The 23,829-nt window shown below is 40.0% G+C and overlaps 1 protein-coding gene across 2 annotated transcripts in view; it reads right to left on the bottom strand.

Moving 5' to 3' along the window:
* The window catches only part of KCNJ16 (potassium inwardly rectifying channel subfamily J member 16), a 162,027-nt gene that overhangs the window by 104,093 nt on the left and 34,105 nt on the right, over nt 1-23,829 (bottom strand). For both annotated transcript variants that reach the window (XR_014238129.1, XM_082370484.1), the window contains exons 3-4: nt 9,168-9,239; nt 8,165-8,323 (exon numbers count right to left, since the gene is read on the bottom strand). The gene's annotated coding sequence lies outside the window, so the exon portion shown is untranslated. The remainder of the gene's footprint in view (nt 1-8,164; nt 8,324-9,167; nt 9,240-23,829) is intronic.

Here is a 23,829-nt window from a genome sequence, read left to right as displayed (position 1 = left end):
GAATCCACTGTAAATCAGGACCATTTAAAGCAATGTGACATTAACAGAATTAAAAACAGACCTAAAAACATTACTTTAAAGAATGACAGGATATAAATGGAGCAAAGTCCATTTTTTCTATCAGTGGCAGCACACAGTGTGAGAACAATTCTCATTCTGCTTCCAATCACATGTGTCTGTCCAGCAAAGGAAGAAGTTGTTTTCTTCAACATGTTTAGTTTTGGAATTAGTAGTTTTTCGTTTTGGTGTGGCTTTGAGACGAGGAAATACATCCCTATTTCTCCTCTGTCATTGTTCTCATTTTCTCCCGCACCAGGTAGACAAAGTATACATTACAGAAAAGACAACAGGAACCAGCAACATGCCCTAGATAAAAAAATAATAATGTCTCCTCCAGATCAAGGCAACCGCACAAGACTAAAAGTTGGAATCAGCCAGCATCTGAGGCAAGCCCAATCTTGAAATTAATGTTTATCTTGTTGCAAAACAAGTCCTACTTGAGGTTCATTTTTGTAGTGAATAGAAACCCAAAATTGCCATGTTGGACCCATAGTTTTCCCTGACGGATTTCTTATCTCACTGCATCACGGATAATATGTGGGAGAAGTTGCAGCGTAAGGGATCGGCATGACTGTCCACTGACGTTCGGCTGCCTGGGAAACAATCAGATACTAAGCTCGGAAAATACAGTTGCCATGACTAGACACGAGACCTGCCAGCCCTCTCCCATCACTTGTCCCGACAGAAGGCCCCTGAGGCCTGTGCTGCTGAATGGGACCGTAGAGCTGTTTACATACCAACATCTCCTTTGTAATTCTATGCGAGACCTCTGGGCACCCCTCACCCTTTTCTCCAATATTCTCCAAGTGTAAGTGTTGAGCTGCATTATGAAATCAGATTGGCTACAGATGAGGAGATACCCTCCCCAAGGATACACAACAACTAATGTTGCAGTTAACTCAGAAGACCCCAAGTCTTAAATTGCTGTCTTACATGGAGTCTCAAAGTTTCTTTGTAAATGTGTAAGATGAATTTTATATGATGTAAAGTGAAAAAGGTTACATATATATTTTTTCTCACGAAATAGAACATCATTAAAACAAGAAAGAGTACCTCTATCATTTTCTGCAGCGGTACCTCTGTCTGCTTACAAACTGAAGATAGGATTGAAAGTCACAGCTCTACAAAGGGCAAGCTACGTACTCACAGCTGGTTGAAGACAGACACAGCAGAACAAGCTGGAAGTCCCTGAGTGTTTTTAAACCTGTTCCATTTGGGGTCAAGTGGATGGTAAGGACCTTGCTTTAAGAAAACTAGTTATTTCTGCCAAAAATTGCATTTCTTGTCTGGCTCACTGCTATGTGTCTCAGGAACACTTACGGCAGGCTGATTATTTTCTGAGTGATTCCAAAATGTTTAGACTTTTAGTGCAGCATATAATGTTCTATTACTACCTCAGGTGATAAAAGGAAGATGCTGTTACTAGCTGATAAATTCACCACCCTTGTGGCCATACATTTTATATAGCATTACCCTGAAGGGATACATCAAAAGCATATCATTGGAAAATAAGATTTTAAGTTCAAAAACAAAAACTTTAAAATAACCCCTAAATGTTTACTGTTTTAGGACACAAGCCAGCTTGGACAGATAAAAACGGATGAATCCAGATTGCTCCCTGAATCTTTACATTGAACAGTATATTTTTTTAAAGCCTTAAAAGTCATCCAGCCAAGTTCTTTCTTTATTCTACACGTGAGGAAACCGAAACCCGGTAGGTAAACTGCCTTGTTCAAGGTCAAAGAAGAAATCTGAACTGTGGTTGCATTACGTTTTATTCACACCATTCCCATCAAAATTCAAACGTGACATGAGATGGGAATAAATGGGAAGTGAAAGCTCCTGAGTTTCTGCTGCACAGGCCTGCTGTTTTTCTCACTTTGGCCATTCTGCAGAATTTGTCAACGTAAAATCAGCTGCTATTAGCTTCAGACTAAACCCTCGATTCCCTAAATCAGGGGGAAAGGAACTGAAATGATACTTCCTCAACTCAATAGTGGAAGTAGATGGGTAGTAAATAAAAACAAAGTTTGCAAAATATACTCAAGACAGTATCAAGCATGAATACTTGCAGGTAGCTCCCTAAATGCCATTTTAAGAATCCCGGAATGGGATCTGAGACCAGGGAAAAATATTTTGTGAGAAAACGTTCTTCTCGGAGGTGTTGTTAAGAAGACAAGTTATCAGAAGGCTGTGCCAGAAAGAATCAGATTTAGGAAATGGAGGGTCAAATCCTTTTGCGGAAGAGGGTGTTTGTTATCTACTCACTCCAGGATCTGCACACGGCAGTGTCAAACCAGCCTATGGACAATTTTTTCTAGTCAAATCATAATTAAATGGTAAAGCACTTAATACTAAAACTTGATGGACAAAATTGATGTGAGGAAGTTAATTCCAAGCTTTGCTGAAGTCAAGATAGATCACATTTATCTTACATCCTTCGGGAACTGGGTCTGTCAGTCAGTCACAGAAGATTAGAATCATGCAGTTACAGAAATCTGGAACAGGCAGAAACTCAGAGATTAGTCTGGATGCTTTGAACTTATTCAGTGTGAAGCGACAAGGAAAATGCCGTATCTGTCAATGAAGTTGCTGTTGAGGAGGGCTTGGGAATGACTGCACCAAGTCAGGGAACAAGGCAACTGTATAAAAGAGAATTAATTATGCCGTGATTCACAGTCACTGGCTGTGCTATAAATACATTTATGGAAGTGTTTTTCTTTTCCCTTTTCCTTTCCTTTTTCTCCAAAAGGCTGCGTGGATGAGCCTTGTTTCCAGGGCTCACATAACTGCATCTAGAATCACAGAATGTTAGAGCTGGAGGGACCCTCAAGGTTTGCCCAAGGTCCTCCACCGGCATTTTCCAGGTGAGGAAACTGGAGCCCAGAGAGGTCAGGAAACTTTCTGGAGGTCACGGAGTTAGTGCCCCGCAGTCTGGACCCCTGGTCTGCCGAGTCCCAGAGTGCAGTGCGGTTCACCACACCTTGTCATTTTCCAGTGTGGGCAAAAGACGGTCCCTGGACGGGGTGCGTTTCTTCCAGTCAGAACTCAGCCCCAGAGCCCTGTGCAGCCAGAGGACCTGAAGCATGTCCTTCCCAGAGGTCACGGGTATTTCTGATCGTCACTTTAATGAGAAGGTATTTTTAGCTCTTCTCCTCCCGTGAGCATTCTTCCAACTCACTTTCAGGGCTCCGGGTTCAAGCTTCGAGGCCAGGATAACTTTTTTTTTTTTTTTAAGAAATCCAATTCAGTAAGCTTTTAATGAATGCCTTCAATGTATAAGGCATTGAACTGAGGGCCTTGGGAATGGAGACGTGAATGAAATGGACCCCTATGTCGGAGCAGCTCACACGGGATTGTGGAATGGGGAGCAATGAGCTTTGGCCAGGAAAGTGGTGTTGGGAACTTACTAGAAATTAGAAAAGCAAGGCGCTAGCCTCAGACCTTGTCAGGAGTCGGGCAGATTTAGTTTCCCAGCGTTGCTCTCCCACTTACGAGTTACGGGACAATGAGAAATGCGCTGTGCTTCCACGTCCTCTTCTGTAAAGTGGGGTCACGAGGGGGTAACAACGCCCTAGGTTTGCTACCAAGATTAAACGAGGCAATGCATGAAGAGCCTCTGCACGGGGCACAGGGGGAACGCCATGAATGCTTAAGGTCACTGTCATTACTTGCAGACACCTAGAACGAACAACCAGAAACAGTCCAAGCTGAGGACCGCGGAGCTGCGTCGACAGGGAAGTTGACTGTGACTGTGAGAAAAGGCTCAAAAGAGGAGGTGACCCTGCGTGATGGGCAGGGTGTTAACAGGTAGCCTGGTGGGGAAAGACAGTCCGACAGAGTTACCAGCAGGAGTCCAGCGCCGAGTCAAAACATCTTAGGACACAGAGAACGGCGACTAGTGGGGACATCCGGGTCTCAGGATGTGAGAGGGGAGGTCGGAAAGAAATGGGGTTGAAAAGGGAGTTTGGGATCAGAATCTAAAGCCACTGCAAGCCTTTGTGTGCCCGGGAACCTCGTGCATCGTTATGAAATTATGTTGTGTTGTTTCGACGTTCCTGATGTCTCAGGAAACTCCAGTGACACAGCGTTTCCCTGTGGATGTGCAGGTGGTAAAGCCGGGGCTCTTCATCCTCATTCACATTTATCCTCAGTGCTCTGCCCTGAAGGGCTACCCATCACCTGCTGATTTAGAAGCCCAGGATCAGAAAGGTTGCTACAAACTGTCACAGGCAAGAGGTGCCTGAGGAGACACGATGACTAAATGCCATGTGGTCTCCTGATGGGATCCTGGAACAGAAAAAGGACTTTAGGGAAAAACTAAAGATGTCTGAATAAAGTATCGACTTTAGTTAATAATAAAGGATCAATGTTGTTTTCTGCATTGTGACAAATGGACCATACAGGTGGAAGATGTTAGTAACAGGATGACTGGGTGTGTGGTGTAGGGGACCATCTGTACTACCTTGGTAATTTCTCTGTAAATCTAAAATTATTCTCAAATTAAACATTTATTTTACAGAAATGCATAACATTTGAAAGGGAAAAAATTGTTCCTGGACAGACTTATATTGTCTTCATTAATTTGCTGGTCTGGTTTAGGCTTACCAAAGGAAACATTCTGAAGTAGTACTTAAGCTGTTCCTTTTTAAATGAGGAGCATTTTAACATGGAGAAAAACACATAAAAAATATTTTTAAACATACCTCATTGTGGCAAACTACTTGAGTACTCCCTTTATACTTTTTTCATAAGATTCCTTTATTTAACTGCTCTTAATTACATCCAGTTGCGTTGGCTCTATCAGGTTGCTTTTAATAGCACTTCTAGTAAACAGAACTACAGAGAAAAATCTTGGTTGGTACCGGTCGCTAGGATGGGGGTGTAAGTCATAGGTATGAACCGCTTGTGTACTTGGGCGGGGAGAACAGTTATGGGGGTCAGTATGGGGGTGGGCAGGTAGAGAGAAAGGGGAGACAGGAGAGACATTGCAATGCTATGAGATTAGTGATTCTCAGCTAGCGGTGATCAACCATCCCCTGGAGATATTTGGCAACGTCCGGAGACTTTTTCTGTCCTCACAATTTGGGGACGAGGGAAAGGGTGGTGGAGGGTTTGCTACTGGAATCTCGTGGAGAGAGGCTACAGCGTCTGCTAAGAATCCTACAGAGCAGAGAGCTGCTCACCACGGCCCCCAGCAAAGAATTCATATTGAGCCCCAAACGTGAATAATGCCAAGGTCGAAAAACTCTGCATTAAATAGAAGAGGGAAAAAAATGCGTTTGCCTCCATTATTTCCTGTCCCCCAAGGAAACTAACAATTGTCTGAACTTACAAGCACTTGTATATTCTTCTGAATTCTACTAAAGGATAACAACTAACCCATTATTATTACTGACCCATCGTTAGTGAAAATACTTGCCGAAGATTCTTCTCAGGCTCCACTTCACATCGTCTTGGCCCTTCTTCCACTGAGACCATTGCTAAGGCAGCAACTGCCAGTAGTGTCATCTGACAGCCTCTTGCTTCAGCTGCGCTTTCTGCCCTGGGGCCTCTCTGACACCCACACAGTGGGATGATTACCAGAACCTTCCGGGCACTCATACATGTGCATCCCGGAAGCTCTAAGGAATTGCTGCCCCCGGGGTCAACATTTGAACCTTGGAGGACGGGAACTAGTGCATAAATCTCCTCTTATTCCTTCTTTCAGACGGGCAGTTCTAAACCGCATTGAGCCCCGATCTTTATGCCTGTGCCATAGGCAATGGAGCTACTAAAGCTCAGTGGAGACCACTCCACTAGGCTGCTATTAGCAGGCTTCCCCACCAATCTTTTCTTTCTTTTTTAATTTTTATTGGCGTATAGTTGATTTACAATATTGTGCTAGTTCCAGGTGTACAGCAAAGTGAATCAGTTATACATATACATGTATCCACTCTTTTTTAGATTCTTTTCCCACATAGGCCATCACAGAGTATTGAGTAGAGTTCCCTGTGCTGTACAGTAGGTCCTTATTAGTTATCTAGTTTATATATAGTAGTGTGTATATGTCAACCCCAAGCTCCCAATTTATCCCTCCCCCGCCCTTACCCCCTGGTAACCATACTTTTCTTTTCCACATTTGTGACTCTATTTCTGTTTTGTAGATAAGTTCATTTGTAGCCTTTTTTTTAGATTCTACATATAAGCGATATCATATAGTTGTCTTTGTCTGACTTACTTCACTCAGTATAACAATGTCTAGGTCCATTCATGTTGCTGCAAACAATAAATGCTGGAGAGGGTGTGGAGGAAAAGGGAACTCTCCTACACTGTTGGTGGGAATGTAAATCGGTACAGCCGCTATGGGAACAGTATGGTAGAACTACCAGAGGATCCAGCAATCCCACTCCTGAGCATATATCCAGAGAAAACCGTAATTTGAAAAGACACATGCACCCCAGTGTTCATAGCGGCACTATTCACAATAGCCAAGACATGGAAGCAACCTACATGTCCATCGACAGAGGAATGGATAAAGAAGATGCGGTACATAAATACAGTGGAATATTACTCAGCCACAAAAAAGGACAAAAGAATGCCATTTCCCCACCAATCTTGCTCGCCTTCTTCAGTCCACCACGCCTCGTATCTGAGATTACTTCCCCAAAGAAACTACCCCATACAGCCCTTGCCTCAGGCTTTTCTTTCTAAGGAACCTAGGCTAACAACATGCTCCTTAAGAATTTTTTTTGTCAAAGATTTTCCTACCGAGTGGCAGATAAGGATTATTATGGGTTTCATAGAGTCTCTTAGCTCTAATTTCAAGGAATAATCACAATAATAAATATTAACAATAACTAAAGTAGTTATTTATGATAGTCTTCCTTACAGAAAATGAAACTTAGATTCAGAGAGATGGAACTTTGTAGAAATCCCTTGTGGAAAGCCAGGATTTGACCCCAGTCTGCTTGAGCTCAAAGTTCTTACCACACAGGGGCTAGAAGTTTTCCTAGAAGCAGTATGAAGTCCAGGTACAAAGCCTGAGAACAAAATATTTTCTTCTGCAAAACAACCTTGCTACCATATCCTAACTCGTTGAACCCGTCACGATTGCAATACAACGCCTAACACAACAAGGTATTTAAGGTCATGTTGGAATTTCACGTAGAGTTAACCACTGAGTAGGAGCGATTATCTACAATAGTCATAGGGCACCAAAGCGAGTCTAAGAGCACAGTGGTCAATATAGGGAAAACCGTGCGTGTGTGTACGTGTGTGTCTTTGTGTGTCTGTACTTCTGTGTGTATGTGAGGGAGAGACAGTCAGAGGAGGAGACAGACAGAGAGAGGAAAAAAAAAGGGAGGAAGGGAGGTAGAGAAGGACAGAGAGAGAGAGATTTTGAACCTCCAGCCCTAAAGCCAAAGGCCAAATTGTAATTAGGTTTTGTAGTCCACTGTTTCAAAACTGTCACACTCCATTTATGTGAACAGTCAAGAGCTCCCTCAGCGGCTGGAGGAGCTTCACAGTGAGTGTGATTGTACAGGGAAGGACACAGCTTTGCCTTTACAAAACTAGGAGGTGTCAATGCCCTGACTTTACCTCCTTTAATACTGTGATTGTGCGTGACGGTGGTTGTCTGCAAGTAATGGTGCTGTTGGATTTTGTTGTTACTTTTTTGTTTTGCGTTTTTTTTTTTTTTCTGAAATGAGCATTCGTTTAAAGGTTTCCAGGGCACTAGTCTTAGAATCAGAAAACCTACATTGAAGTTCTCTCAATTACTTAATGTAGCTCTGAATAATAGTCACAGCAGAAATAGTTGTACTGGTAGTAGAATAATTAAAACCAACGAATGCTTATGGACCATAAATTATGTGCCAGGCATTCTGTTAAATGCATTACATGTGTCAGCTCATTTAAATTCCCTCAATAACGCTAGGTGATGAATACTGTCATTGTCACCATTGATGAGATGATTTATTAAATACAACTAAAGGTAGAGATATTAACTCATCCAAAGTCACACAGCCAACATGTAGGATACTCAGGACCCAAATGAGTCTCCACGCTCCTAACCCTTTTCTATTCTGCCACCTTATGGAACACTGAGCTTCAGTTTGCTTACCCATAAAACGGAGCTGGTCCTCCTTTCCCCGTGTAGGTGTTGCTGCAGTCAGGGTCTTTCTTTTAAGGAGGGTGGAGAGAGGATGAATGATACCACATATCTGATTGGAAACTCTTCCTTGAAATCCACAAGCTAGACTGGCATTTTGGAACGTCGTTTCTGTAACAGATGAAAATGCCGATATGAGATAGATGTGGAGCACAGCGGATTATGCTCAACTTAGTAACTTTCCACCGCACTGGGGGACTGTCCACTGCCCACCCTGGCCTTTCTGATTTTTCTGACACATCTCCATCACAGTCACACCTCGAGAACTTTACAGTCGGAACTTTTAGTCATAGGGGAGACTTTTAGTAAAGTCAAACTGGTTGAAAATAGTAACATGTTCTCTCTTGGCCCAAGAGGTTGTCAAGCAGTGGCAGGCAGCGGGGCTGTGGACAGAGCTTGGACGCGTGGACTCGGGTGTCCGCACGCGAGCCTGGGGGCCTCCTCAGGTGGCCCCAGAGGTGGAAGCAGCCAGAGGTGAGAGGAGAAGGAAAAACAGGCTTCCTTAGGGATGGGGCTGGCTCTCCCCGTGCCGCCAGCTCTCCCCATGCTGCCATGTGTCAGTGAAGAGTGCCAAACAGTTCAAGGTATTCTAAATGTCAAGCAAGACTTCCAGGTTGTTAGGGAGGCTTATTTGTCAAGGTGGGATTATAGAAAATATTGTATTAATGGTTTGTAAGCTTGATTTATAACTTTCAAGTATTTAGATGGGGGCCTACGGCCCAGACCCCAGCGAGAGGAGGGCGTGGCCTGCGTATTGCTATTAACGGCTTCTCTCTATCCTCAACAAGCGGGCTCCTTTTCGCCCTTCAGATACCTGCATACATGGTATCTTCTGAGAAAGGCCATCTCTGGCCACCCTGTTCTGCACAGCCGTCCCAATACAAGCCGGTCACTCTCTACTTCTTTCCTGTTTTATCCACAGCTCTTGCATTATCTGCTTTCTTGTTTATGGTACCTCCAGGCCAGAATGTTTCCTCCTTGGAAGTGAACATCTTGTTTCACTTCTTCATGGCTGAGTTCCTAGTGCCTAGAAACACAAAATAAGTGTTCCATAAATATTTATTTGATGAGAGAATAATGGATAAATTGATAAAATATATGTATATATCTGCACTTTTGTCTTAATAATAATAAAGAGCTGTATTGTGTCTGATGCTTTTTTATAATTTTTATTTTATATTGGACTATAGTTGATTTGAAACATTGTATTAGTTTCGGGTATACTGCAAAGTGATTCAGTTATACATATATCTATTCTTTTTCAAATTCTTTTTCCACTTAGGTTTATTACAGAATATGGAGTAGAGTTCTCTGTGCTACACAGTAGGTCCTTGTTGGTTATCTATTTAAAATATAGTAGTGTGTATATGTTAATCCCAAACTCCCAATTTATCCCTCCCTGATGCTTTTTTTAATGTCAGTACACAATCCCCTCTTATTCCTTTTGGACTTGATAGCCTGCTAATTATAGAGTTAACAGCACTCAACAATTATTTTGAGAAAGGAGCAGGAAAGAGAAGCAACCGATATGGGAATAAACAGTGTGTCTTATGTTAAACAAAACGGCAAACAAAATAGTTTTACCCGTCCCTCTCCCAGTCCCATTCGGATCTAAGGCAAAGTCAGACAAGATTTTTTTTTTTGGCCCTATAAGAGGATGTTACACTTGTTACAAGTGTTACACATATGCTGATTCTTTTCTGAGACTAAAGAAAGTGCTGGGGATGCAGATTTCAATAATGACATGGTCAAGGCCCAGAGTTTCTTACATTAATAATTTGAACCTCATTTTCTGAGAAAATATACACATTGTCTCAGATCTTAAAATAGTTTATGTATTTCAGTCACTCCATAATTATTATTTTTTTATAAATTTATTTTATTTATCTATTTTTGGCTGTGTTCGGTCTTAGTTGCTGCACGTGGGCTTTCTCTACTTGCGGCGAGCGGGGGCTACTCTTCGTTGCGGTGCGCGGGCTTCTCATTGCGGTGGCTTCTCTTGTTGCGGAGCACAGGCTCTAGGCGTGCAGGCTTCAGTAGCTGTGGCACGCGGGCTCAGTAGTTGTGGTGCACGGGCTCTAGAGCGCAGGCTCAGTAGTTGTGGCGCACGGGCTTAGTTGCTCCGCGGCATGTGGGATCTTCCTGGACCAGGGCTCGAACCGGTGTCCCGTGCACTGGCAGGTGGATTCTTAACTGCTGCACCGCCAGGGAAGCCCCTCCATAATTACTGAATGTTATTTTTAAATGCCAAATATTATACTTATATATTTCATATCAATATTCCTACAAATTATATTTAGGTAAATAAATCTATTTTGAAGGAAGAGGGATTTGGGCTTCGGGGTATGTTTAATAATCTATTTGTTTCTGTCATTGTTGATAAAAAACATTCCATTTCAACACTTTGTAAAAGGATACACATGGAGCAAGCAACCTATTTATTTATTCCTTAGTCCAAATTAAAACTGGTACATAATTGCCATATCTTCAGTTCTTCGAAAACAGAGCTTTGAACCTATACAATCATATTCTGTTGAAATGAAATTAACTGAGATTCAGTAAAGACTGCTTCATGCTCAGTAAATCCAACTCATTGTCTTAAATACACCAGCTTACGTACGATCCCCATTTCCCCTCCTAGCTACTTTATTCCCCTTCTTTTCTCCTTTTGAACTGCCGACCCGAGTTAGTAGCCAAACATAATAATACAGTGTTTGATCCTCTGGAAACCCATAAAACTACAAACCAGCAACCGCCAGGATGTTGGCAGAATTTCTGTAGACAGCAACCAGCAGGGGACTGTTTTTTGGAAATGAAGCAGTGCATCGCGACCACTGATACATCAGTACGGAAGGTAATAACCTCTGCCAGGCCCTGTCCCCACCTCACTCTTACAAACATTTGAGATGGGGAGAGAGAATTCATCTTTTACAAGACTAAAGCCTTCTTTCTTTTAGCTTTTACTATTTAAAGTTCTCTCCTTCGATTCATTTTAAAATTCATTCTGCCTATTTTTATTAAGCACTAATGGACTTTTAGAGCCCTGAGCTAAGTACTGTAAAGGATAAACATATAAATGAAATGCACCCTCTACATTCCTTCTAGAATAATAAACTCTAACGGCAACTTTAAGTTCTCAGGTAGTGAGGGACTCTCTCCTCGCTACCACAGAAATATTTGATTAATGATACAGCTGAATCCAAATGAATCCAAATGAAAGGAAGGGAAGTTCCCAGGTTCCAGAAATAGAGAGGCAACTCCAGCTAGAGAGAGAAGCTTACAAACGCTTACCAGGGGGACCCCAGAAACTAACAGAACAGCTAGGCCGTGGAGACTGGGACTGGTATTTTAACTCATGCAGATGAACAGGAGAGGTTGCATTGACCTTGCATTAGATTGAGATTTACAATTAAGCCTTACATCCGGCTAGGTCTGGGCTAGATTTAAATCTTCTATACGGGGTGGGCTAGCTAAGTCCGTTCATCAGCTTGTGTGTGTGGCAATGAGAATGTATATCTCTGCCTGAGCTCTTCTTAATGGGAGGACAAAATAAAGCATCCTATTGGAAGTTAAGAGTCTCAGACCAACACCACTGGTGTGGAGCGAAGTTTATGCAACCCACATGGTGCTTGTATACCCCAAGGTGAGAAATCAGTGTAAAAGCAGGTCACTAGCCCTTGAAATCCTAGAAACAAATTGCAGAGCAAACTAAACACACACATTTTCACTGAGAAAATGATCAACCTCTGCTGAGGACTGTTGCCACATCTTCTTGAGATCATGAATGTTGCAGCTCACACACACAAAAAACCATTTCATGAGGTCAGCAAACAAGAGGATGAGCATACAAGACTTGAAATAACAGAATGATGTCAAAAGATATAACATAGGTAGGTGTCAAATAATGAAGAATATAAAATGAACAATGGGAACATGAGAAAAAAAAGCTAGGCTGATTTATAGAAGGGGGGGAGACCAGAATTAAAAAATGTAATCAAAGAAAGAAAAAAGATCATTGGACAAAATTAAGCTGCTGTTGAAATGAGAATTAGTAATCTGGAAGACAGATCTGAGGACATTATCCAGAATGCAGCACAAAGAGAAAGGGAAATTCAGAATATAAGACATCAAGAGAAATAAGAAGGATAGAATAAGAAAGTATAAAAATGGCTACTAGGAATTACAAAAGGAGAAAAATGGGGAGAATAGAGAATAAATGAAATATTTAAAGAGAGAGTAGCTGAAAATTTTCCAGAATTTCTGAAACAGATGAATCTTCACATTTTAAAATTACAGTCTGATATCTGGTTAAAAAGGAGATTAAAGGAGTTCTGAGCCCAGTAGTAGAATATACTAATATTCCTGCAGATAACAATTACAATCAAGTAAAGTGTAAAAGCAACTTTGAAGGCACTGCAGAGTGATGAAAAAGAGCAGAAAGTTGGGGACATTGGATCTTTGAAGGAAGGGAACCACACTGGGTGAGACCCCTATTTATACAGCATGTTCTCCTGAGGGCATTTTCCATTGTACAAAGTAGCTGGGACTTGTCGCTCTATATGCAAAAATTAATTCAAGAAAAATAAAGTATAAAGTTATAAAATAATGTAAGAGTTAAATCTAGAAAGACACATAGGAGGACATCTTCTCCACCTTAGAGTAGACAAGACAGGATGTACTACCCATGAAAAAAAAAGTAATTGATACATTGGACATCATCAAAATTAAAACATCTCTTCTGACAACACCAGTAAGAAAATGAAAAGGCAAACCACAGCCCAGCAGAAAACATTTACAATTAATTTACCTGAAAGAAAACCACTATATCAAGAATATATAAAGAACTGTTTGCATCTATACAGATTTTTCTATCACATCTTATGTTAGTTTTGGTGGTTTGTGTCTTTCAAGGAAGTTGTCCCATTTCATCTAAGTGGTCAAATTTTTTGGCATAAAGCTGTTCATGATATTCCAGTTATCCTTTGTGATTTCCCTTTGCATCCAACAACTGCACAATAATCTTTTCAAGCCCACATGAAATGTTTACCAAGATAAACTATATGCTGGACCACATGGACCAAACATCATATGCAGGATAATAAAACAGGTTTTTAATAACTTTCAAAGGTTTAAAATCATACACTGCCTGTTTTGAGACTACCATTAAACCAAATGGAAAGCAATAACAATAAAATATGTAGATGTCTAGAAAATTAAAATATTTTTGTAATTAATCAACAACCTAAATAGTACACAGATCAAATGAAAAATAAGAAGGGAAATTAGAAAATATCTTGAACTGAATGGTAAGGAAAACATATCAAAGATTGAGAGATGCAGCTAAAGCAGTGCTTAGGAGGAAATGTATACCTTTAAATATTTAAAATCAATGTTTAAAATTGTAATAGTTTAAATCAATGTCTAAACATTAAAATGTTGAAAATCAATCATCGAGCTTCCAACTTAAGAATTTAGAAAAACGGGAAAATATAACACAAGGTAAGTAGAAGAAAGGAAATAATAAATATAAGGATGAAATTCAATGAAGCAGAAAAAAAGAAAGAAAATCGGCAAAGCCAAAAGTTGGTTCTTTGAAAAACGTAATAAAATTAATAAACCTCTAGTTAACTAAATATCTATTAAAAACTTGAGTTCCTAACCAAAAATACTCCCATAAAGAAATCCCTAGGCTCAAGGCATTTACTGATCAATTCTGAATACTATAGCTAACTATTCCACGCTCATGTATCAGAAGATTCAATATTGTTAACACGTAAACTTTCTACCCAACTGATCCACAGATTTCAACTATTCCAGTATAGATCCAGGGAGGCTTTCTGAGAAACTGAAAAACTGATTCTAAAATTTATATGGTCGTGAAGACAAAGTAGAATAGAAAAAATCTTAAAAAGGAAATTCAAACATTTAAATTTCCTGATTTTAAGTCTACTATAAAGCTACAATAATTCAGACAATGTGGTACTGGCATAAAGGATAGACACACAGATCAACAGAACAGAAGAGGGTCCAAAAGTAGGTTGATATATACTGTTGCTTGATTTTCTACAACAGAAGCAAGGTTGGAGGAAAAGGTTTTCCCCAACAAGCAGCTATCTATGGAAAGAGAAAGAGAGAGAGAAAGAGAGAAAGGAAGAAAGAAAGGGGGAGGGAAAGAGGGAGGGAGGGAGAGTGGGAGGGAGGGAGGAAGGGAGGAAGGAGGAAGGAAGGAAGGAGGGAGGGAGGGAGGAAGGAAGGAAAGGAAGGAAGGAAGAAGGAAGGAAGGAACGAAGGAAGGAAGGAGGAAGGAAGGAAGGAGGAAGGAAAGGAAGGAAGGAAGAAGGAAGGAGGAAGGGAAGGAAGAAGAAAGGAAAGGAAGGAAGGAAGGAGGAAGGAAGAAGGAAGGAAGGAAGGAAAGGAAGGAAGGAGGAAAGAAGGAAGAAGGAAGGAAAGGAAGGAAGGAGGAAGAAAAGGAAGGAAGGAAGAAGGAAGGAAAGGAAGGAAGAAGGAAGGAAAGGAGGAAGAAAAGGAAGGAAAGAGGGAGGGAGGGAGGAAGGAAAGGAAGGAAGGAAGGAAGGAAGGAAGGGAGAGAGGGGGAGGGAGGGCGGGAGGAGGGGTGAGAGAGAAAGAACCCCAGGACTTCCCTCATATGATATGGAAAAAAAAAAAAAAAAAACTCAAGATAGATCATAGACCTAAATGTTAAGAACCAAAACCAAAACCTTTAGAAGAACAGTTGTTAAATCTCAGTGGCAAGTGCAGAGGTGTGTGATATAACTTTCTGTATTCCTCTGAATATGTGAAGCATTCTATTTAATAATTTAACTTTAACAATTTTTTTATCTTCTTCAATTTCTGAGCTAAATGGTGGCATGTCTTGCTGACTTCTCTCTTCAAGTATTCCCTGGGCTTCTGTCTTCAGCTTTTTTGCCTTGTTTCAAGCACTTCTGCTGAAAGTTCACAGTTCTTACTAGATGTCACTCTTTCCCCAGATGGTGACAACCACCCATACGACTCAGGAATGATTAGCTCTGAACTCCGGATTCATTTAGCCAATTGCCAATTAACTGTTTCCACCCAGACATCACATGGACAAATAAGATTCACCTTATCCTAGTAGAGCTGAATAACAGCCTCTTCCACATATGCCTCTTTTTTGTTTAAAGGCACTCTATCACAGAGCTAATCTAAAGCTCGAGAGATCTCTAGACTTATACTGAATATTTTGCCTTTATCACCACATCCAAAGAGTCGTAAGTAATGGTGATTTTATCTTCCAATGTTTTATGAAATATTTTCACCTTCCAGTTTCTGCTGAAATAGTTTGTTTTTTGTTTTTATCAAACCTAGAAAATGTGCCCTAAATGGTCTTTTGAGGCCATGTCTTCCACACTTACAGCTTTATAATACGTCCTCCACTCTGCCATTAGACCTATTTTTTAAATTTTTTTGGTCATAATCTGATGCTAACCTACTATTCAGTCCTTTTTCATAAACCTTCATGCCTAACACTCCAGCCTTGCAAAACTACTCCGTTATCCACTAAATACACTGTTTCATGCCCTGATATGTGGCTCCCTATGTTTTAAAACCTTTCCTTCCCTCACTACCAAATATCAATTTGTCTTTTAGTTCCCTGTTGAAATTTCTCCTTCATAGAATCTTCCTAGCTTCCTTAGACAGACTGAGCCACTTTTTTCTCTATTCCCATAGTATTTTTGTGAATATTTCTAACTGTGGTACTTATCACTGTATCTTAATGGCCGCTTCTCTGCCTCTCCTTTCTGATAGAATCTGAGCCTACCACTGGCAAAGCCTAAGTCTTACTTACAGTGACAATCCTGAATACAGGCCTGGGCTTAATCAGTACTCAAAACATGCTGAATAAGTTAATATATAAGAATGAATTAAGAAACACAAATCCTTGGGAGTTTCTTGGTTGCCTAGTGGTTAGAATTCTGGGCTTTCAATGCTGTGGCCCAGGTTCAATCCCTAGTTGGGGAACTGAGATCCTGCAAGCCTTGTGGTGTGGCCAAAAAAAAAAAAAAAAAAAAAAAAACCCACAAATTCTTTTATTGTCCTTAAAGAGGCATCTCTATCTCATAGTCAAAAATGTTCCTTTGCCATTAACTTTGAAGATCAAACTTGAGATATTTTCATGGATGAAAGTCTTTAGAACTTTAGCTATCCTGGAAAGGAGACGGGAATTCACATTTATTTTACCTTCTACAGACGAGCCATTGTGCTCCACGATTTAAATATATTATCTCATTTAATCCTCCCAGCAACCCTTTAAGATATTAGTTTCAAAGAAGTGACTGAATTAGATTAGGTTTGGCCAAGACTAACAGAAAATGTAACAGTGGTTTAAACTATCCTCAGGGACTCAAGACCCTTCAACCTGGCTATATTACCATTTTCTACATCTTGGTCCAAGATGATCGTTCCAGCCCTGGAAGGAAGGAAAAAAAGAAAAAGTACATGGTTCTTCCTTCCAGGAAGTTATACCACAGTTTTCACTTATATATACCACTGGTTGGAACTTACTTAATTGGGACACATTAACTGCAAGGAAATCTTGGAAAGGTAGTGTTTTTATTTTTTTTTAATTTAATTTTTATTTTATATTGGAGTATAGTTGATTTACAATGTTGAGTTAGTTTCAGGTGTACAGCAAAGTGAATCAGTTATACATATATCCATTCTTTTTCAGGTTCTTTTCCCATATGGCTTATTAAAGAGTATTGAGCAGAGTTTCCTGTGCTGTACAGTAGGTCCTTGTTGATTAGCTATTTTATATCTAGTAGTAGTGTGTATATGTTAATCCCAAACTCCTAATTCATCCCTCCCCCCACCTTTCCCCTTTGGTAACCATAATTTTGTTTTCGAAGTCTGTGAGTCTGTTTCTGTTTTGTAAGTAAGTTCATTTGTATCAGCTTTTTTTTATATTCCACAATATCAGTGATATCATATATGTCTTTCTCTGTCTGACTTAACTTCACTTAGTATGACAATCTCTAGGTCCATCCATGTTACTGCAAATGGCACTATTTCAATCACTTTTTTTTATGGCTGAGTAATACTCCACACTTCTTTATCCACTCCTCTGTTGATGGACTCCTAGGTTGCTTCCATGTCTTGGCTATTGTAAATAGTGCTGCAGTAAACATTGGAGTGCATGTAGCTTTTCAAATTATGGTTTTACCCAGATATATGCCCAGGAGTGGGAAAGGTAGTAGTTTTAGATGTGCGTGAGCCTAGATAAAAACTGGCATTATGTATGGGGGTTTTATTTCCATTGACGAAGGATAAAAACAGATTTTGGGTGGTTAAATTAGAGTATCTGCCCTGATAAAACCAGCATTCAAACATATATCTGTCAGACTTCAAAACACATGCTCCCAATCTGGTGGTCCTGACCCGTCTCTTCCATTCTAAGTCATCTCATTTTACCAAGCCCCTTCCTTCTTTGTTAAACAGTGAATATTTGTTTCAGTCTGTATGTTTCAGATCCATGTACACTTAGCACATAAAAATATGTATGAGGTCAGAGATGAGGAAAACCCAAACTGATGTCTAAAAAAACCTTGAGTTAATTTTATAAACATTTTTCATCTTCTTTAAAGCATGAACTTACTCTTTGTTAAAAATTTCTAGTCACAGAATTAAAAGAATCCAACATAGTTTTAAGGTTCTCAAGTGGTCTCCCTTAGGATGAAAGAAACTAGTAATTGGCTAAGAAATCCACACTAAACTTAAGTAATTCGGATTTTATTACAAAACATTCATTTTTTTGTGAATTCCTTACAGCAAAGTAAAACAGTGAGAGGCTCATGGTTCTCATCTGTGTTGATCGAAATCACTATTTAGAAAAAGAAAGATTAAAGAAAAAGCTAAATCTGGTCAAAGTTACCCCAAATGAGGAAATCCTCTTCATGGGTGAAACACATAAGCCCTGCAAAACCATGTTTTATCCTAGACTTAGAGGTTCTTCAAATTCTTGCAGGAAAGGTATTAGAAAGACAAGTTTATCAGTGTCAACACAAAGAAATACAGTACTACCTCGTTTTATTGTGCTCTGCTTTATTGCACATCGCAGAGACTGTATTTTTTTACAAATTGAAGGTTTGTGGCAACCCTGCGTCGAGCAAGTCTATTGGCGCCATTTTCCCAACAGCATTTGCCCACGTCGTGTCTCTGTATCACATTTTGGTACTTGTGCAGTATTTCAAACTTTTTCATTATTATTATATTTGTTATAGTGATCAGCGAGTGGTCAACTTTAATGTTACTACTAGGACTTGCTAAAGGCTCAGATGATAATTAGCAATAAAGTATTTTTTAATTAAGGTATGTACACTGTTTTTCAGACCTAATGCTCTTCCACACTTCACAGACTACAGTATAGTGTAAGTATGCCTTTTACATGCACTGGGAAACCAAAAAATCTGTATGACTCACTTCACTGCAACATTCATGCAGTGATCTGGAACTGAACGGGCAGCTTCTCCAAGGTCTGCCTGCAGTGGTTCCAGATGTGAACAGACACATTAACATGGCCTTAAATGAGAACAAAATGGCACTGGAGGCCAATGATTTTGTTTTGGTAGTAATGCTACTTAGGATGAGCTGCCTGGGAAGGACGAGGGGATAGATCACTAGCTGTAGGCTGTCTCTATTCCTCTGTCTATTGGCTTGTTTACTTCTTTGAAAGATGATCTGCACAGGAAGCATCTTATCATACCTCCTGCAGCGTTAAATAAAACAAAAGATCCTCATGAAGCCAGTCAACATGCATCCAGAGGTAAATTTGTCTCTGGTAAATTGGTAAATCCATTACATTACGTGGAAAAGGAGAATAAAGACAGCGGATGGAATTAAGGTTACCCATCTGCTGATTATCCCAGGTTATCCCGGTGTGCTGGTTATCATCACAATGTCCTTAAATATGGAAGAAGAAGCAAAAGCGTCAGCATCAGAGTGACAGGACATGAGAAAGACTTGACCAGCCACTGCCAGCTTTGAAAATGGAAGGAGGAATGTGGGTAGCCTCTAGAAGCTAAAAAGGTAAGAAAACAGGTTTTCGCCTATAGCCTCCAGAAAAACAAACAAACAAAAAATGCAACCCTGCCAGCCCCTCGATTTTAACCCAGTGGAATCCACTTCAGACTTTGACCTCCAGAACTATAATATGATGAATTCGTATTGTCACGGAGTTGGTGGTAATGTGTTACAGCAGCCAGAGGAAATTAATAAATCCCCTTGTCGTTTTATCAATTCCTGGACACACTCTCATTTTGGATGGAAAGATTGCTTCTTGTTACTACATACAGTTCCTTTCTCAAAGTTCTAGAGAGCTCCTGACTCTAGCACATCCAGAAGATTTTTGTCTAGTTAAATAACTGATGTCACATACACATGGATCCTTCCTGAGAGACAGAATGTTCTCACCTAGTGTCCCAGGATCTCACAAGCAGCACTTCTAATTTCTATGTGTTACTTTCAAATAAACAAATTAGTGTGGGTTGCCTATACTTTTATGAAATTAAAAATGAAAGTGAAAATGCCAATTAGTTTCTAGAATCTCAACTTGCAAAGGACGTAAGTTCTTTTGAGTTACGAATCAGAAAAATAGTATCGGAAGTGACTGAGGCCCCCAAATTGATACTGGTGTTTTTTTTCTTTTGATGTTACCTTTTTGTGCTTTTCAAATCGACTTTTTTTTTTTTTTAAACATCTTTATTGGAGTATAATTGCTTTACAATGGTGCGTTAGTTTCTGCTTTATAGCGAAGTGAATCAGCTATACATATACATATATCCCCATATCTCCTCCCTCTTGCGTCTCCCTCCCACCCTCCCTATCCCACTCAAATCGACTTTAATTACTAGTTGAAGCTCGGCTGAATTAGGAAGTTTGCAGTAACCGGAAAATAAACAAGTTGAAGGTGAAGATTTTTGACTACCGAATACTACAAATACCAAATTCAGGGTTGCCTGGTAGAGGATGAAGTCTATCCATTTAAGCTGATGAATCTCCATTCCCTGGAGGAGTGTTAGGAATATGACAGACGCTGAAGAAGTATTTGCCGAATTAATTAGGTGAAATATGACCCTTTCTCTCCCGAGATCTATGATTCATTGATTATCACAGAATCAGACTAAGAAAGCAATTGGAGGTACATAGGCCATGTGCCACAGGTAGGAGAGCCAGACACCAGTGTGATCACACAGAAAATCCCCCCAAAGTACTTTATCTCAGACTGGTATTTTTGACGAAGAAGCAAACCCAGTGTTTCTCTACTCTTTTTAGCATCTTCTCTTTGGGGTACACGTAAGCTGAAGCTCTTTTACTGAATTTCAATTCTAGTTTGAAAAAGATATGCTGTGGAATAAGCTTGTAGTATTTGTGTGTGTATATATATATATATATATATTTTTTTTTTTAATTTGCATACAGTAGAAGTCACTCTCTGTGGTACATAGTTCTATGAGATTTGATGCTCATTTGATTAGCATGTCCCCAAATTCCCTCACACTGGCCCTTTGCAGTCAACTGATCCACTCATAATCCCCAGGCAACCATTGATCTGTTCTTCCTCCTTATAACTTGGCCTTTTTTAGAATGTCTTAGAAATTGAATCATAGAGTACGTATGCAGCCTTTTGGGTCTGGCTTCTTTCACATAACAAGATATATTTGAGATTCATCCTTGTTGATTAGCACATCAATTGAATTGTGTGGACGTAACCCAGTTTGTTTATCCAATCACTGAATGGAAAACATCTGGATTGCATCCAGGTTTTGGCGATTATGAAAAAACTGCGAAGACCATTCGTGTATAGGTTTTTCTGTAAACCCCAATTTTGATGTTTCTTGGGTAAACATCAAGGATTAAAATTGCTGGGTCATATGGTAAATGTATGTTAAACTTTAAAAGAAACTGTCAAATTACTGCCCAAAGTGACTGCATCATTTTGTATTTCCATCAGCAAAGTATGAATGTTCCTATCGCTCCACATCTTCCCCATCCCTTGATATTGTATCATTTTTTGTTTGTGTGCAGGTTTTTTTATTTTAACCCATCTAATAGTCAGAGACGGGTAAGGGTATTTCTTTAGATAGTTGTGAAGAAAAATGATTTTGCTGATTCTCAGATACCTTGCACGGTCATCCAGGCTTGGATTCTGAGAGAAAGCGTATCTTAAAGACATGTCTCAAATGACTAGTTGTAACTCCATAATAATGGTTCCAGTTTTACCCTAAACTAGAGTCCAGGATACAGGCCTTTAGAAATACTTCTCCATTTTAGTGACAAGTTCAAATAGCACTTAACTAACGATCAAAGTCAAGGATTTGATTCTCACATGGTCAAGTATCATCTCTTTGTCCTTTGGACTATCCCTGAACCCACTCTGCTCTTTGCAAATGCATTCTTTCTGTTATCGGAGGCGTGAGGAAGGCCTCTCAATAGTTCATGGGAAAACCAGTCTATTATTTAGAAAAGTAAACTCAAAGTTGTCTTTCTGTTTATGGTGGCATCTTCTTAATATAGGAAGAGTAGCAATATTCAAAATGAGAAGGGTTGAAGACTGTAAGAGAATGGAACACGTTTGAAGTGCCAAACAGGATCACAGGTCATTGAGAGCACTTAAATTTCCACCGGACACCATTCACTTAATACTGCTGAGTCAATGACACATGAATTACCTTTAGGTTCTTTTTCTTTAAGGCCTATCTCAATTAAGTCGTTTCCTCCCAGCTTTGAACTTTTAAGGGAAAAGAGAAAGATAAAATCTGTGGGTTACTTTTGTAACAAGTTATGTTCTTTCTCAATGAATTTTCCATGACATCTGTTTAGGAAAATCTCAGAATACACCAAAATGAGATAATGATGGGGTTTTATATTTATCAAAGGCTGCCTCACCCCCATGCACAAATAAACTAACTCCCCACTGCATGGAAGGACACTTTCACGTGCCCAGAGGCAGAGTCCATGAAAGGGAAATGAAGAAGAAGGGGAAACTGGTTCTGATGGAAAAGACCTCCCTGAATCCTCTCCAAAAGCTGGACCCTCTGAACTTGGCGGCTCCGACGTTTTTATCAATGTGGTTTCCCTTTTGCTTTTGATATCGACTTGTCTTACTGGTTCTGCTTCCAGGTTGGACTTGAAAATAAATTTTAAAGCTCTTGATGATAAGGTATTTTCAGAGGAAGAATCTCATGACTCAGAAAGATGAGACTTTCCTTTCGAATGTTTCACAGTTGGTCCCAAGTTGTAGCTGATTCAGAGGGAGCGCATCTCCAGCAGCGATGGGTTGCTTTAGGCACCCTTGCTTTAAGGCAAGAGTGCACTCTGGGAATAAAACAGTTTTGATCTGACGTGTGCTTTCCTCTCTTGGTGCTTTCAAATGCTACTTAATTTATTATTGTGATTGTTAAGAGGGATAAAATCCATTTCTGTGTTCATGGTCACCAGAGCAGTAAATTACTGGATCTGAATTTTAACTGTAAGTTCTCTGGAAATGCACGTTCGTAGCAGGGGCGACTGGTAATATTTTGAGACATTTGTGTGTATTTCTCGCAGCCCTGTTTAAGAAGAGAATGTACCTAAGGTTAACCTCAGACTATATTTTTGTCGAACTCTTCTTGACGACAGAAAAGTGCATCTTTTCCTCCTCAATCTCTTCTCCACAGTAGCAGTGACAGGATTCCCCAGGTGCTGTCCTGTGTTTCTCTAATCTTCTACGCGTTGTCATTTACTTCTCGCTTTCAAGGTTCTCCTTCTCTCAGTCACGCACAGCACATCTAAATCTACGCCTCAAGTGCTGACATTTTCCTTTAATTCTGTCTCGAATTACGAACTGCCGACTGGACATGAAGATCTGCGTTTGGCTGGCACCACGAATGTGTGTCAAAGTGGACTCTGCACCACCTGCCATCAAACCCGTGGTTGCCCCCCACTCTCCTCCTCCTGTTCACGCGACTCCATCATTCCTGGCACCCAGATATCCAAGCTCCTATTTTTCAGACTTCTCTCACAACACCTAACCCAGGAAATACCTTTACACTGTGATTTTTTTTTCCCAAAATGTATTTTACTTTACCCCCTTCCTTTCTGAGTACTCAATATCATCAATTATCATCCATTCAGACATTTAAGAGCCCCACTTACGTAAGGTCTTTGCCAATCTATCCACACCCATCCTAATGGCCACCTGACTAACTTGCCTAAAATTCTACTTTAATAGGCTATTTTTCTATTCAAAAAATCCCCCATATGTCTCTATTTGATTGCCCAATAAAGTCCATTGCCCTAGGAACTTTACTCAAAGCTCAAAGCAGACTGACTTGTACTTTTTCAAGACCTACACTTGTATCTTGCTATTTCCTTATATACACCCTACATGCCTGCTAAATGTTTGCTTTCAAACCCCCAGAATGGCTTATCTTTGGATGCCACATTTTTGTTCATATCCTCTCTACCTAGAACTGTTTAACTTTTTCACGTATTGAAATCTAATCTTTCCCTTAGAATTTGTTAACATTAGTGTACATCAGAATAAACCAAAGAGATTGTTAAAAATTTGGATTTCCTCATCCAGTCTCAGAATTGTGATT

The sequence above is a fragment of the Balaenoptera borealis genome (assembly GCF_965194805.1).
Source record: "Balaenoptera borealis genome assembly, chromosome: 20".
NCBI classification, from domain to species: Eukaryota; Metazoa; Chordata; class Mammalia; order Artiodactyla; family Balaenopteridae; genus Balaenoptera; species Balaenoptera borealis.
This window is presented reverse-complemented; position numbering and strand designations above follow the sequence as displayed.